The sequence below is a fragment of the Somniosus microcephalus genome, chromosome 11 (assembly GCF_052327205.1).
Source record: "Somniosus microcephalus isolate GS21.2 chromosome 11, FLI_Smic_1.0, whole genome shotgun sequence".
NCBI classification, from domain to species: domain Eukaryota; kingdom Metazoa; phylum Chordata; class Chondrichthyes; order Squaliformes; family Somniosidae; genus Somniosus; species Somniosus microcephalus.
The window spans coordinates 23,736,568-23,747,859 of record NC_140997.1 but is presented as its reverse complement, the minus strand read 5'-3'; positions in this window follow the sequence as shown (position 1 = coordinate 23,747,859).

The window sequence follows — 11,292 nt, the reverse complement described above, 5'->3', positions numbered from 1 at the left end:
ACCAGAGGTGCGCGTGTTTTTTTTAACCACCCCCACACCCCCCTCCCGCTGGTCTTAGGGGGTTAAATTTCCCCCCACCCCCAGTGTGTTTTATAACAGTTTGATTACTAATAGACTTAAAATACAAGATGTTGTGTCTGTGTATAATAAGACACAGACTGCAGGAGAACAGTACAACAGGTGTTTACTCAACGTGGCTCACATGGAAACTGATCTGTACAGATTACTACTCAGTGCTATATACAGGTGTGGTCACTGCCGGTACTGCAGTATACATGAGCTGTAAAAGATAGTTCCCCCCTTAAAGGTATATACATTACAATTCCTCCCCTTTTAGATTAACAGTACCATAACACTCATTTAACAATTAAATATCAAACTAATTACAATTAACACTTTTAACATGCAACATTAGCTGAAAATAGTCTATTTATATATTCAGTCTTTGGGGAGGCTTCCTGATCCTTTCTGTATAGTGCCTTTCCCGAGTATCTTGCTCTTGGTGCGGAGGCGATTCTGGCCCCCTGTCGTCGGTTGGTTCATCAGCTTCCGATGCTACTGTTTCTGGGGTAGATGCGACCTGTGCGTCGGGTTCATCACCAGGTAAGTATGGGCGAGGCATGGGGTTGACTTGTTCCTGTGACTCTAGGATCTGGTCAGCATGGCGTCTCACGATGCTCTCCCCAACGTCCACTGTGTACATTAGTGGGCCCTGCCGTGTGCATATCGTTCCTGGCTGCCATTTTTCTGTTCAGTAGTCGCAAGCCAAAACTGGTTGCCCTACATTGAAGCTCCTTGTTGGCTTCTCATGGATGTGCTGGAATTGCTTACTCTCAACATCTCTTCGTACGTTTCGTCTGAGCAAATCCAGGCGAGATCTTAACCTTCGGTTAAAGAACATCATGGCTGGGGCCTGGTTGGTGACTGCATGTGTCGCATTCCGGTAGGCGAACAGGAAATTGTCCACCTTGTGCTGCAGCGGAATGTTGTCATTGTACATAGCCTTTATTGCCTTCTTAAAGGTTTGTACGAACCTCTCAGCCAATCCATTTGTGGCTGGATGATACGGGGCGGATGTGTAATGCCTTACCCCATTCTTTTTCAAGAACCTCCGGAACTCTTCGGACACAAACTGTGGTCCGTTGTCGGAGCAAATCTGTTCTGGCAAGCCATTCCTGGCAAAAATGGTCCGTAGGACTGCAATAGTTTTCTCCGTGGTGGTGGAGGACATTTTTGATGACCTCAGGCCATTTCGAGTGCGCATCCACGGCTATTAAAAACATTGAGTCCATGAATGGACCAGCAAAATTAATATGCACCCGTTACCATGGAGATGAGGGCCACTCCCATGGGTGTAGAGGGGCCTGTGGTGGTGCATTTTGGACTTTCTGGCATCCTGAGCAGCTCTTGGTCAGGTTCTCGATTTGTTTATCGATTCCCGACCACCACACATAAGCCCTGGCTAGGCTTTTCATTTTTACCCCTCCCAGATGACCCTCATGAAGCTCATTGAGCACTCTATCCCTTAAGTTGGGTGGAATTACCACTCAGGATCCACACATCAAGGTCCCCCGGCACACTGACAGCTGTTCTCTCCTTGTCGAGAATGCTGGCAACAGTGAGTCGCCATGTGCTGGCCATCCCTTCACCGTCAAATCATATACCCGAGACAGTGTCGGGTCATTTCGGGTTTCCTTTTCGATACAAGCGTTAGTTACCGGTAGGTATTCAACTATAGTCGAATGGAATATTTCGACAGGATCCACTGCTGGTGCTTCCTCCGCAGTAGGCAGTGGCAGGCGTGATAGCCCATCAGCATTTCCATGCTGTTTCGTGCCCTTATATTCAATCTCATAGTGGTGCGCCCCTAGAAAAAGTGACCATCTTTGTAGTCGTTGCGCAGTCATCACCGGAACGCCCTTCTTCGGATTAAAAATGGAGACAAGAGGCTGGTGATCAGTCAGCAAGGTGAATTTCTGCCCGTGCAGATAGTGACTGAACTTTTAAACTCCCCACACTAGGCTGAGGGCCTCCCTGTCAATCTGGGCGTAGTTACGCTCGGCTGAGGTTAGTGATCATGACGCAAAGGCTATTGGCCTCTCTGAGCCGTCCGAGAATTTGTGCGACAGCACCGCTCCAATGCCGTAGGGTGACGCATCACATGCCAACCGAATTGGTAATGCCGGGTTGTAATGGGCCAATACCTCTTTCGATGTGATTAGTGTTTTGCTCTTCTGGAAAGCTCATCTACATTCGTCACTCCACTTCCATGGCACCCCAGTTTGCAGTAGGGTGTTCAGTGGGTGTAGTATTGTAGACAAATTTGGCAAGAACTTATGGTAGCCAGGGTTGTTGAAGGGGTAGTTGGTGGGGGTGCCGTTGGTCGATGTTCTTCCGGGGGTGATGAAAGAGTAGTGGGTGGGTAAGAGTTGCTGTGATCGTTGTTGTTGCTATTGCCGTGGTTGTTGTCGTTACCGGCTGGGGCGACGTCTTTTATGGACACGGTGTCCTCCCTTCCGTCGGCGTGCCGGACATACGCGTATTGGGGGTTGGCGTGGAGTAGGTGCACTGTCTCCACGAGAGGGTCCGTCTTGTGGCCCCTCACATGCCTTCGCACGAATACCGGACCTGGGGTGGAGAGCCATGATGGCATGGATACGCCTGAGGTGGATTTCCGGGGAAAGACAAACATTCGTTCATGAGGCGTGGCATTAGTGGCAGTACACAATAGCGACCGTATCGAATGGAGCACATCTGAGAGGACTTCCTGCCAGCGGGAGATAGGGAGGCCCTTGGTCCTTAGAGCTAGAGTGACTGCTTTCCATACTGTCCCGTTCTCTCGCTCCACTTGACCGTTACCCCGGGGGTTGTAGCTGGTGGTACGGCTCGTGGCGATCCCCCTGGACAGCATGTACTGGCGTAGCTCTTCACTCATGAAGGACGCCCCCCTATCCGTATGGATGTAGCTCGGCATACCGAACAGGCAGAACAGGCTGTTGAGGCATTTAATGACCGTGGCGCTGGTCATGTCTGGGCAGGGGAAGGCGAATGGGAAACGGGAGTATTCGTCCACAATGTTCAGGAAGTAAACATTGCGGTCGACTGACGGGAGGGGGCCCTTGAAATCTAAGCTGAGCCGCTCAAAGGGCCGTGTAGCTTTGATTAAGTGGGCTCTATCTGGGCGGTAGAACCGAGGCTTGCACTCAGCGCAAGTGCGGCAGTTCCTGGTCAGAGACCGAACTTCCTCAATCGAGTAGGGTAAGTTACGGGACTTTATGAAGTGGAACAGCCGCGTGACCCCTGGGTGGCAGAGGTCGTTGTGGAGGGTCTGTAGCCGATCCCCGGTGGCGCTGGCACACATCCCTCGTGAGAGGGCGTCAGGGGATTCGTTAAGGGCCCCTGGCCGGTAAATGATGTCATACTCGAAGGTGGAGAGCTCGATCCGCCACCTAAGAATCTTATCACAGAAATCACAGAAATCACAGAAGCCCCACAGTGCAGATAGAGGCCATTTCGGCCCATCGAGCCTGCACCAACACATATCCCACCCAATCCCCGTAACCCCTACACCAACACATATCCCCATTTAATCCCCCTAACACTAAGGGTCAATTTATCATAGCCAATCAACCTAACCCGCACATCTTAGGACTGTGGGAGGAAACTGGAGCACCCGGAGGAAACCCACGCAAACATGGGGAGAATGTGCAAACTCCACACAGACAGTCGCCCGAGGCCGGATTCGAACCCGGGTCCCTGGCGCTGTGAGGCAACAGTGCTAACCACTATGCCACCGTGCTTTTTTAATTTTTTAATCTTCCCCCTCTGTTTATTATTGAACATAAACGCTACCGACCGCTGGTCGGTAAGTAGGGTGAAGCGTTTGCCGGCTAGGTAGTGGCGCCAGTGGCGCACTGCCTCCACGATGGCTTGGGCCTCCTTTTCTACGGAGGAGTGTCTGATCTCGGGCCCTTGGAGGGTCCTCGAGAAGAAAGCTATGGGCCGCCCCGCCTGGTTGAGGGTGGCCGCCAAGGCAAAGTCAGACGCATCACTTTCCACTTGAAAGGGAGTGTTCTCGTCCACTGCCTGTAGCGTGGCCCGCTCAATATCCTGCTTAATGCTTTTGAAGGCGGCGTGGGCCTCAGCAGAGAGCAGAAAAGAGGATGCTTTCAAGAGGGGGCGGGCTTTGTCGGAGTAGTTGGGGACCCATTGGGAATAATAAGAAAATAACCCCAGGCACCTTTTCAGGGCTTTGGGAGTGTTGGGCAGGGGCAGCTCCCGTAGGGGGCGCAATCGGTCGGGGTCTGGTCCGATTTCCCCATTCTCCACCACGCTGCCTAGTATGCAGAGACGCGTGGTGTTGAAAACGCACTTGTCCTCGTTGTAGGTGAGGTTGAGTTTTTGTGCGGTTTTCAGGAACCTCTCGAGGTTCGAGTCGTGATCCTGCTGGTTGTGACCACAGATGGTGATGTTGTCGAGGTAGGGGAAGGTTGCCTGCAAGTGGTGGTCATCGACCATGCAGTCCATCTCCCTCTGGAAGACCGAGACCCCATTCGTCACCCCAAAGGGGACTCTGAGGAATTGGTAGAGGCGTCCGTTCGCCTCGAAGGCGGTGTACGGGCGGTCCTCTGGTCTGATAGGGAGCTGGTGGTACGCTGACTTGAGGTCGATGGTGGAGAACACCCGGTATTGGGTGATTTGGTTCACCATTTCTGATATGCGGGGTAGCGGGTAGGCGTCTAGTTGGGTGTACCTGTTGATCGTTTGGCTATAGTCGATCACCATCCGTTTCTTCTCGCTACCCCTTACCACTACCACTTGGGCGCGCCACGGGCTGTTGCTGCGTTCAATAATGCGCTCTTTCAGGAGCCTGTCTACCTCGGTCGCGATAAACCGCCTGTCCTCCCAGCTGTACCTCCTGCTTTTGGTCGCTATTGGCCGGCAGTTAGGGGTAAGGTTCGCGAATAGCGAAGGCGGCTTTACCTTCAGGGTAGCCAGACCGCACACTGTGAGGGGCGGCTGGGACCCACCGTACTTGAGTGTGATGCTTTGGTGGTTGCACTGGAAATCTAGGCCCAAGATCACGCTCGCACATAGATTCTTCATGATTAATACTTTAAAATTATCGTATACAGTTCCGTTAACGGACAATTGTACCGTGCAGTAACCCAGAATGGTCGATGTCTGGGTTTTATCAGCCATAGAGATGGTACCCTGAGTAGGGACCACCTTTAGGGAGAGTTGTTGTGCCAGTTCAGGGTGGATAAAACTCTCCGTGCTTCCACTGTCAATTAAACATTTAACCCGGCACCCGTTTACCTCGATGTCCACCATTGATTTGGATAGCGGGTGCGGCCTGGTCTGGTCCACTGTGACCGATGCTACTGTAGGGCCCTGATCGAGACAAGGTGGCGTCCACGCTGTCTGCTCATGAGATGGCGGACCCCACGAGGTCGGGCAAGATGGCGTCCAAGATGGCCGCTCCCACGGCGCACACGCGGCGGTGGCGGGTTTTCCGGCGGGGTTCCCTCTGCACACCTTCCCGAAGTGCCCCTTCTTACCGCACTTAAAGCAGGTGGTGCCTTTCGCCGGGCACAGGTTTCTGGTGTGCTTTGGCTGCCCGCAGAAGTAGCAGTTGGGTCCCCGACGCGTCGCGGCTGTCGTAGGGCTTCTGGGGGGAGTGCGGGGCCCCGACGGTGTCGGGCTGCCGGGCGGGGAAGATGCCTTCCAAGATGGCGGCGCCCTTGGTGCACACATGGCGGCGCGGACTGCGCGGGCTGAAGAGTAGGCGTCCAAGTTTCTCTGGGCCACATCCAGGGATCGCGCGGTGTCCGCAGCCTGTTTCAGGTCCAATCCCGTTTTTTCCAGCAGTCTCTGCCGAATGTAAGTGGAGCTGAGGCCTGTGATAAAGGCATCGCGAACAAGCTCGTCAGTGTACACTGCGGCTTTTACATCTTGGCACTTGCAGTCTTTGCCAAGCATTTTCAGGGTGCCTAGGAACTCCTCCACCGATTCCCCGGGTTGCTGTGCGCGAGTAGTGAGCAGATGCCTAGCATACACCTCATTCGTAGGTTGCTGGTAATGCGCCTTGAAGATGTCGCAGGCGGCCAGGTACGTGTCGGCGTCTTGGATGAGGGGGTAAACCCGGTGGCTTACCCAATTCCGCAGAATTCCGAGTTTCATACTCGCAGCGTCCGTAGCGTCTTTGACGGCTGCGGAATTGTCCAGGAAGAATTCCATACACATAAACCAGTGTCCGAAGCGTGCCGATGCGTCCGAAGCATGCTGGTCCAAATCCAAACGTTCGGGTTTTAGGAGTTGATCCATTGTGTTGAAAAATAAGTTAATAAAATTGATGTGCCTCAATAATTCCGAGACTCGATGTTAGCGAAACAAAACAAGGCTTTTATTAACTTAGAAGGTAACACGCAGTGGAGAGAGGTATCTTCCATCTGGAGGTCTGCAGTACTGGATATGAGGCCAGACTGAGCTTGCTTACATAGGGGCCAGGTATGGGCGGAGCCCTACACACAATACATTACAATATACAATACAATGGTGAGGAGACGGAACTGAGGTAAGGGAACTGAAACCTGAAACCAACCACAGTCACAGGCAGTGATGAATGGAATATTTCATCACAGTAGTTTACCAGCCCGCAGAACGACCTCAGTTGTGACACATTTTCCGGTGCTGGAGCTTTGACTACTGCCTCAATCTTCTCTGGGGACTTATGTAACCCCTCTTTATTGATAACGTGGCCACAATACGAGATCTGTTTTCTAAAAAACTCGCATTTGGGGCAGTTAACTCGGAGCCCATATTCCTGCAATCTAGTGAGCACCTGCTCCAGGTTGGCAAGGTGATCACTGTCATTTTCGCCTGTGACCAGGATGTCGTCCAAATAACACTGGGTCCCTGGGATCCCTTGCAGGACTTGTTCCATTGCCCTCTGCCAAATAGCCGGAGCTGATGCTACCCCGAATACCAGCCAGTTGTATTGGTAGAGACCTTTATGGGTGTTGATTGTGAGGTATTTTTTTGATGCTTTTTCTACCACCTCCATTTGCAGATACGCCTGGGCCAGATCAATCTTAGTGAAGCATTTCCTTCCAGATAGCGAGGCGAAAATATCTTCAATCCGCGGAAGTGGATATTGTACGGTGTGAAGGACCGGGTTCACTGTTACCTTAAAGTCCCCACAGATGCGAATCTTCCTTGGTTCCCCAGGCGTGCTGCTCAACAACTTTTTCATCACAGGGACGATGGGTGTAGCCCACTCGCTCCAGTCTACCTTGGACAGTAAACCTGAACGTTCCAGACTCTCCAGCTCTGTTTTGACGGCTGGGCGGATGGCATAAGGTACCGGTCTGGCCTTAAAACATTTTGGGCTTGCGTTTTCTTCAATTTTAATCGTCGCTGTCATGCCTTTTAGTGTTCCGAGTCCTTGCTGGAACACTTCTTTCGCGTCAGTTAGGATCTTTGACAGTCGCCCAGGTGTGATGTCGTCATCCTTTTTGTCAGCCACAGTCAGTGCCTGTATGGAATGCCAATCCAGTTGTATTTTCCGGATCCATTCACATCCCAGTAATGGTGGTCCTCCATCTTGCAATACATACTGGTCTAGTTTTGGTGTTTCCTTACCGTTATATATAACGGTCACCCTTATTTTTCCTTTGGGGTAGACTTTTTGCCCCGTGTACGTCTTCAAAATAATTTTTGTGTCGCTTAAGGGTATGTGTGAGAATAGCCGCTCGTAGTCCTGTCGGTTTATGACTGTTAGGGCTGATCCTGTGTTCAATTCCATCTTTACCTGGACCCCTGCTATCTTGAGAGTGACCCAAATGGTTCGGTGATCCTCCGTTGTGATCACATTATGTAGTTTCAGACAACTCAGTTCCCTGCTTTCAGAGTCGTTATCACTCTTTTGTTCGTCTGAACTATTCTCCGTCATCTTATGTACCTTCTTGTACTTTTCTTTGGTAGGTTTCTTATTGCTGGTTTTCTTTCCCGACCTGCAGACTCGTGCTATGTGTCCTACTTTTCCACACTGTCTGCACACTTTGTCTTTGAACCAGCAATCATTCTGGTCGTGTGTTGTTCTGCCGCAGTGATAGCACTTCTCTGTTCTATATGACATTTCGTTTGTGATATACCTATCAATTCATCCAATGAAAAGCGACGAGTTAAGACAGTAACTATAGGTTTTTATTGGCTAAATAACAGAGCCCACCCTCGTGGGTGATCGGATCCAACAAGGAGGAATACCAGCCAGTCGACCACCTTTATACCTGGGCAAGTAGGTGGAGCCATGGGCGGAGTCAGCAGTGGTCAGTCCAGGTATAACAGCGTGACAAGAAGCGACCTCGTGTAGTGATACAACAGTGTAAACAGTGATAACCATAGTGTAACGATATAACGGTGATAACCATAGTGTAACGATAGTGAACGATAAAAGTGGTTTACCACATTCACCCCTTGTTTAGATTTGAGTCCGGCGGGGTGAAGTGTACTACCAGTTCGGGTATGTCAGTCTGTCCGGAGGCCTCGTAAGCCTTTCCAATCGTCGCAGCAGCGGCGGCGGTGATGCAGTATCCGATGTTAATGCTGGTGTCTGCGTGGTCGGCGAAGGCTCATGGGGTTCCGGCATGCCGTCTACCTGGGCTGGATTTGGGGGGGTGGTGGGGGGTAACGGTGGTGTCTCAGGGATGCCTGAGGGTGCGAGGTCTCGTAAGGAGACTGTGTCCTCCCGCCCGTCTGGGTATGCCACATAGGCGTACTGGGGGTTGGCGTGCAGGAGGTCCACCCTCTCGACCAGGGGGTCCGTTTTATGGGCCCTCGCGTGCTTTCACAGCAAGATGGGCCCCGGAGAGGTCAGCCAAGTTGGTAGCGTGGTTCCCGTAGTCGACTTCCTGGGGAAAACAAACATTCGTTCATGGGGGGTGGCGTTAATGGCAGTGCAAAGCAGTGACCAGATGGAATTCAGCGCTGCCGGGAGGACTTCCTGCCAGCGAGAGGTTGGGAGGCCCTTGGACTTTAAGGCTAAGAGAACGGCCTTCCAGACAGTCGCGTTCTCTCTTTCCACCTGGCCGTTCCCTCGGGGGTTGTAGCTGGTGGTCCTGCTTGCAGCAATACCTCTCGCTAGTAGGAACTGGCGAAGTTCCTCGCTCATGAAGGAGGAGCCCCGGTCGCTATGTATATAGTTCGGGAACCCGAACACGGCGAAGAGGTCGTTCAGGCATTTGATGACCGTGGTACTGGTCATGTCTGGGCAGGGGAAGGCAAAGGGGAAACGGGAGTACTCGTCAATGATGTTGAGGAAGTACACATTACGGTCAGAGGACGGGAGGGGCCCCTTAAAATCGATGCTCAAGCGCTCGAAGGGGCGGGTGGCCTTGATCAGGCTTGCTCTGTCCGGCCTAAAGAAATGCGGTTTGCATTCGGCACAGGTTTGGCAGTTCCTGGTCATGGTCCTGACCTCCTCGATGGAGTAGGGCAGGTTGCGGGCTTTAATGAAGTGGTAAAGTCTGGTGACTCCGGGGTGGCAGAGGTCGTTGTGGAGGGTCTGCAGTCTATCAATTTGCGCGTTGGCGCATGTACTCCGTGATAGAGCATCTGGGGGTTCGTTCAGTTTACCAGGCCGGTACAAGATCTCATAATCATAGGTGGAGAGCTCGATTCTCCACCTCAAGATCTTGTCATTCTTGATTTTGCCCCTCAGCTTGTTATTAAACATAAAAGCGACCGAACGCTGGTCGGTGAGGAGGGTAAATCGTTTGCCTGCCAGGTAATGCCTCCAGCGTCGTACAGCCTCCACGATCGCCTGGGCCTCCTTCTCGACCGAGGAGTGTCGGATCTCAGGGCCCTGGAGGGTCCTTGAGAAGAAGGCCACCGGTCTCCCCTCCTGGTTAAGGGTTGCGGCTAGGGCGAAGTCGGATGCATCGCTCTCCACTTGGAAAGGGATAGACTCATCCATCGCGTGCATTGTGGCCTTAGCAATGTCTCCCTTAATGAGGGAGAAGGCTGCGCACGCTTCTGCCGTCAGGGGGAAGGAGGCGGACTTCATGAGGGGTCTGGCTTTGTCCGCATAATTCGGCCCCCATTGGGCATAGTAGGCGAAGAGCCCCAGGGTTCTCTTCAGTGCCTTTGGACAGTGGGGGAGGGGAAGCTCCATGAGGGGGCGCATTCTTTCGGGGTCGGGGCCGATGACTCCGTTCTCTACTACGCAGCCGAGGATGGCAAGGCGCGAGGTGTTAAACACACATTTCTCCTTATTGTAGGTGAGGTTCAGCCGTTGGGCCGTACGGAGGAATCTCTCCAGATTAACATCATGGTCCTGCCGGTCGCGGCCGCAAATGGTGACGTTATCTAGATAGGGGAACGTGGCTTGCAGCCCGTTCTGGTCAACCATCCGGTCCATCTCCCTTTGGAAGACCGAAACCCCGTTGGTGACGCCAAAGGGAACCCTAAGGAAGTGGTAGAGGCGGCCATTCGCCTCGAAGGCGGTATACTGGCGGTCCTCAGGGCGGATAGGGAGTTGGTGGTAGGCCGACTTAAGGTCGATGGTAGAGAATACTCGGTACTGCGCAATCTGATTGACCATATCAGATATGCGGGGAAGGGGGTATGCGTCCAGCTGGGTGTACCGGTTTATGGTTTGGCTGTAGTCGATGACTAGGCGGTTTTTATCGCCGGTCTTAACGACTACGACCTGGGCACGCCAGGGGCTGTTGCTCCTCTCGATGATGCCCTCTTTCAGGAGACGCTGCACCTCAGAGCTAATAAAAGCTCTGTCCCCGGCGCTGTACCGCCTGCTCTTGGTAGCGATGGGTTTACAGTCGCGGGTGAGGTTGGCGAACAGGGAGGGGGCGGAACCCTGAGGGTGGATAGGTCGCAGGTGGTACGCGGTGGGCGGTTTAAAGGCTGTTGGTTGTCGACTGTGAGTGGGGGGAGGAGTCCACCGTATGCCAAAGTGACACTTTGAAGGTGGGATTGGAAATCCAGCCCTAGTAGGACGGCAGCGCAGAGTTGGGGCAGGACGAGAAGTTTAAAATTTTTATACTCCGTGCCCCTAACCGACAGGGTCACAACACAATATCCGCTGATGTCTGTTGAATGGGACCTCGACGCCATCGAGATCCGGTTGCGCGTTGGCTGGACAGTGAGGGAGTAGTGGCTCACCGTGTCTGGATGGATGAAACTCTCCGTGCTTCCGCTGTCGAACAGGCAGGTCGTGGCGTGGCCGTTTACTTTGATGTCCATCATGGACTTGGACAGGTGATGTGGGCGAGC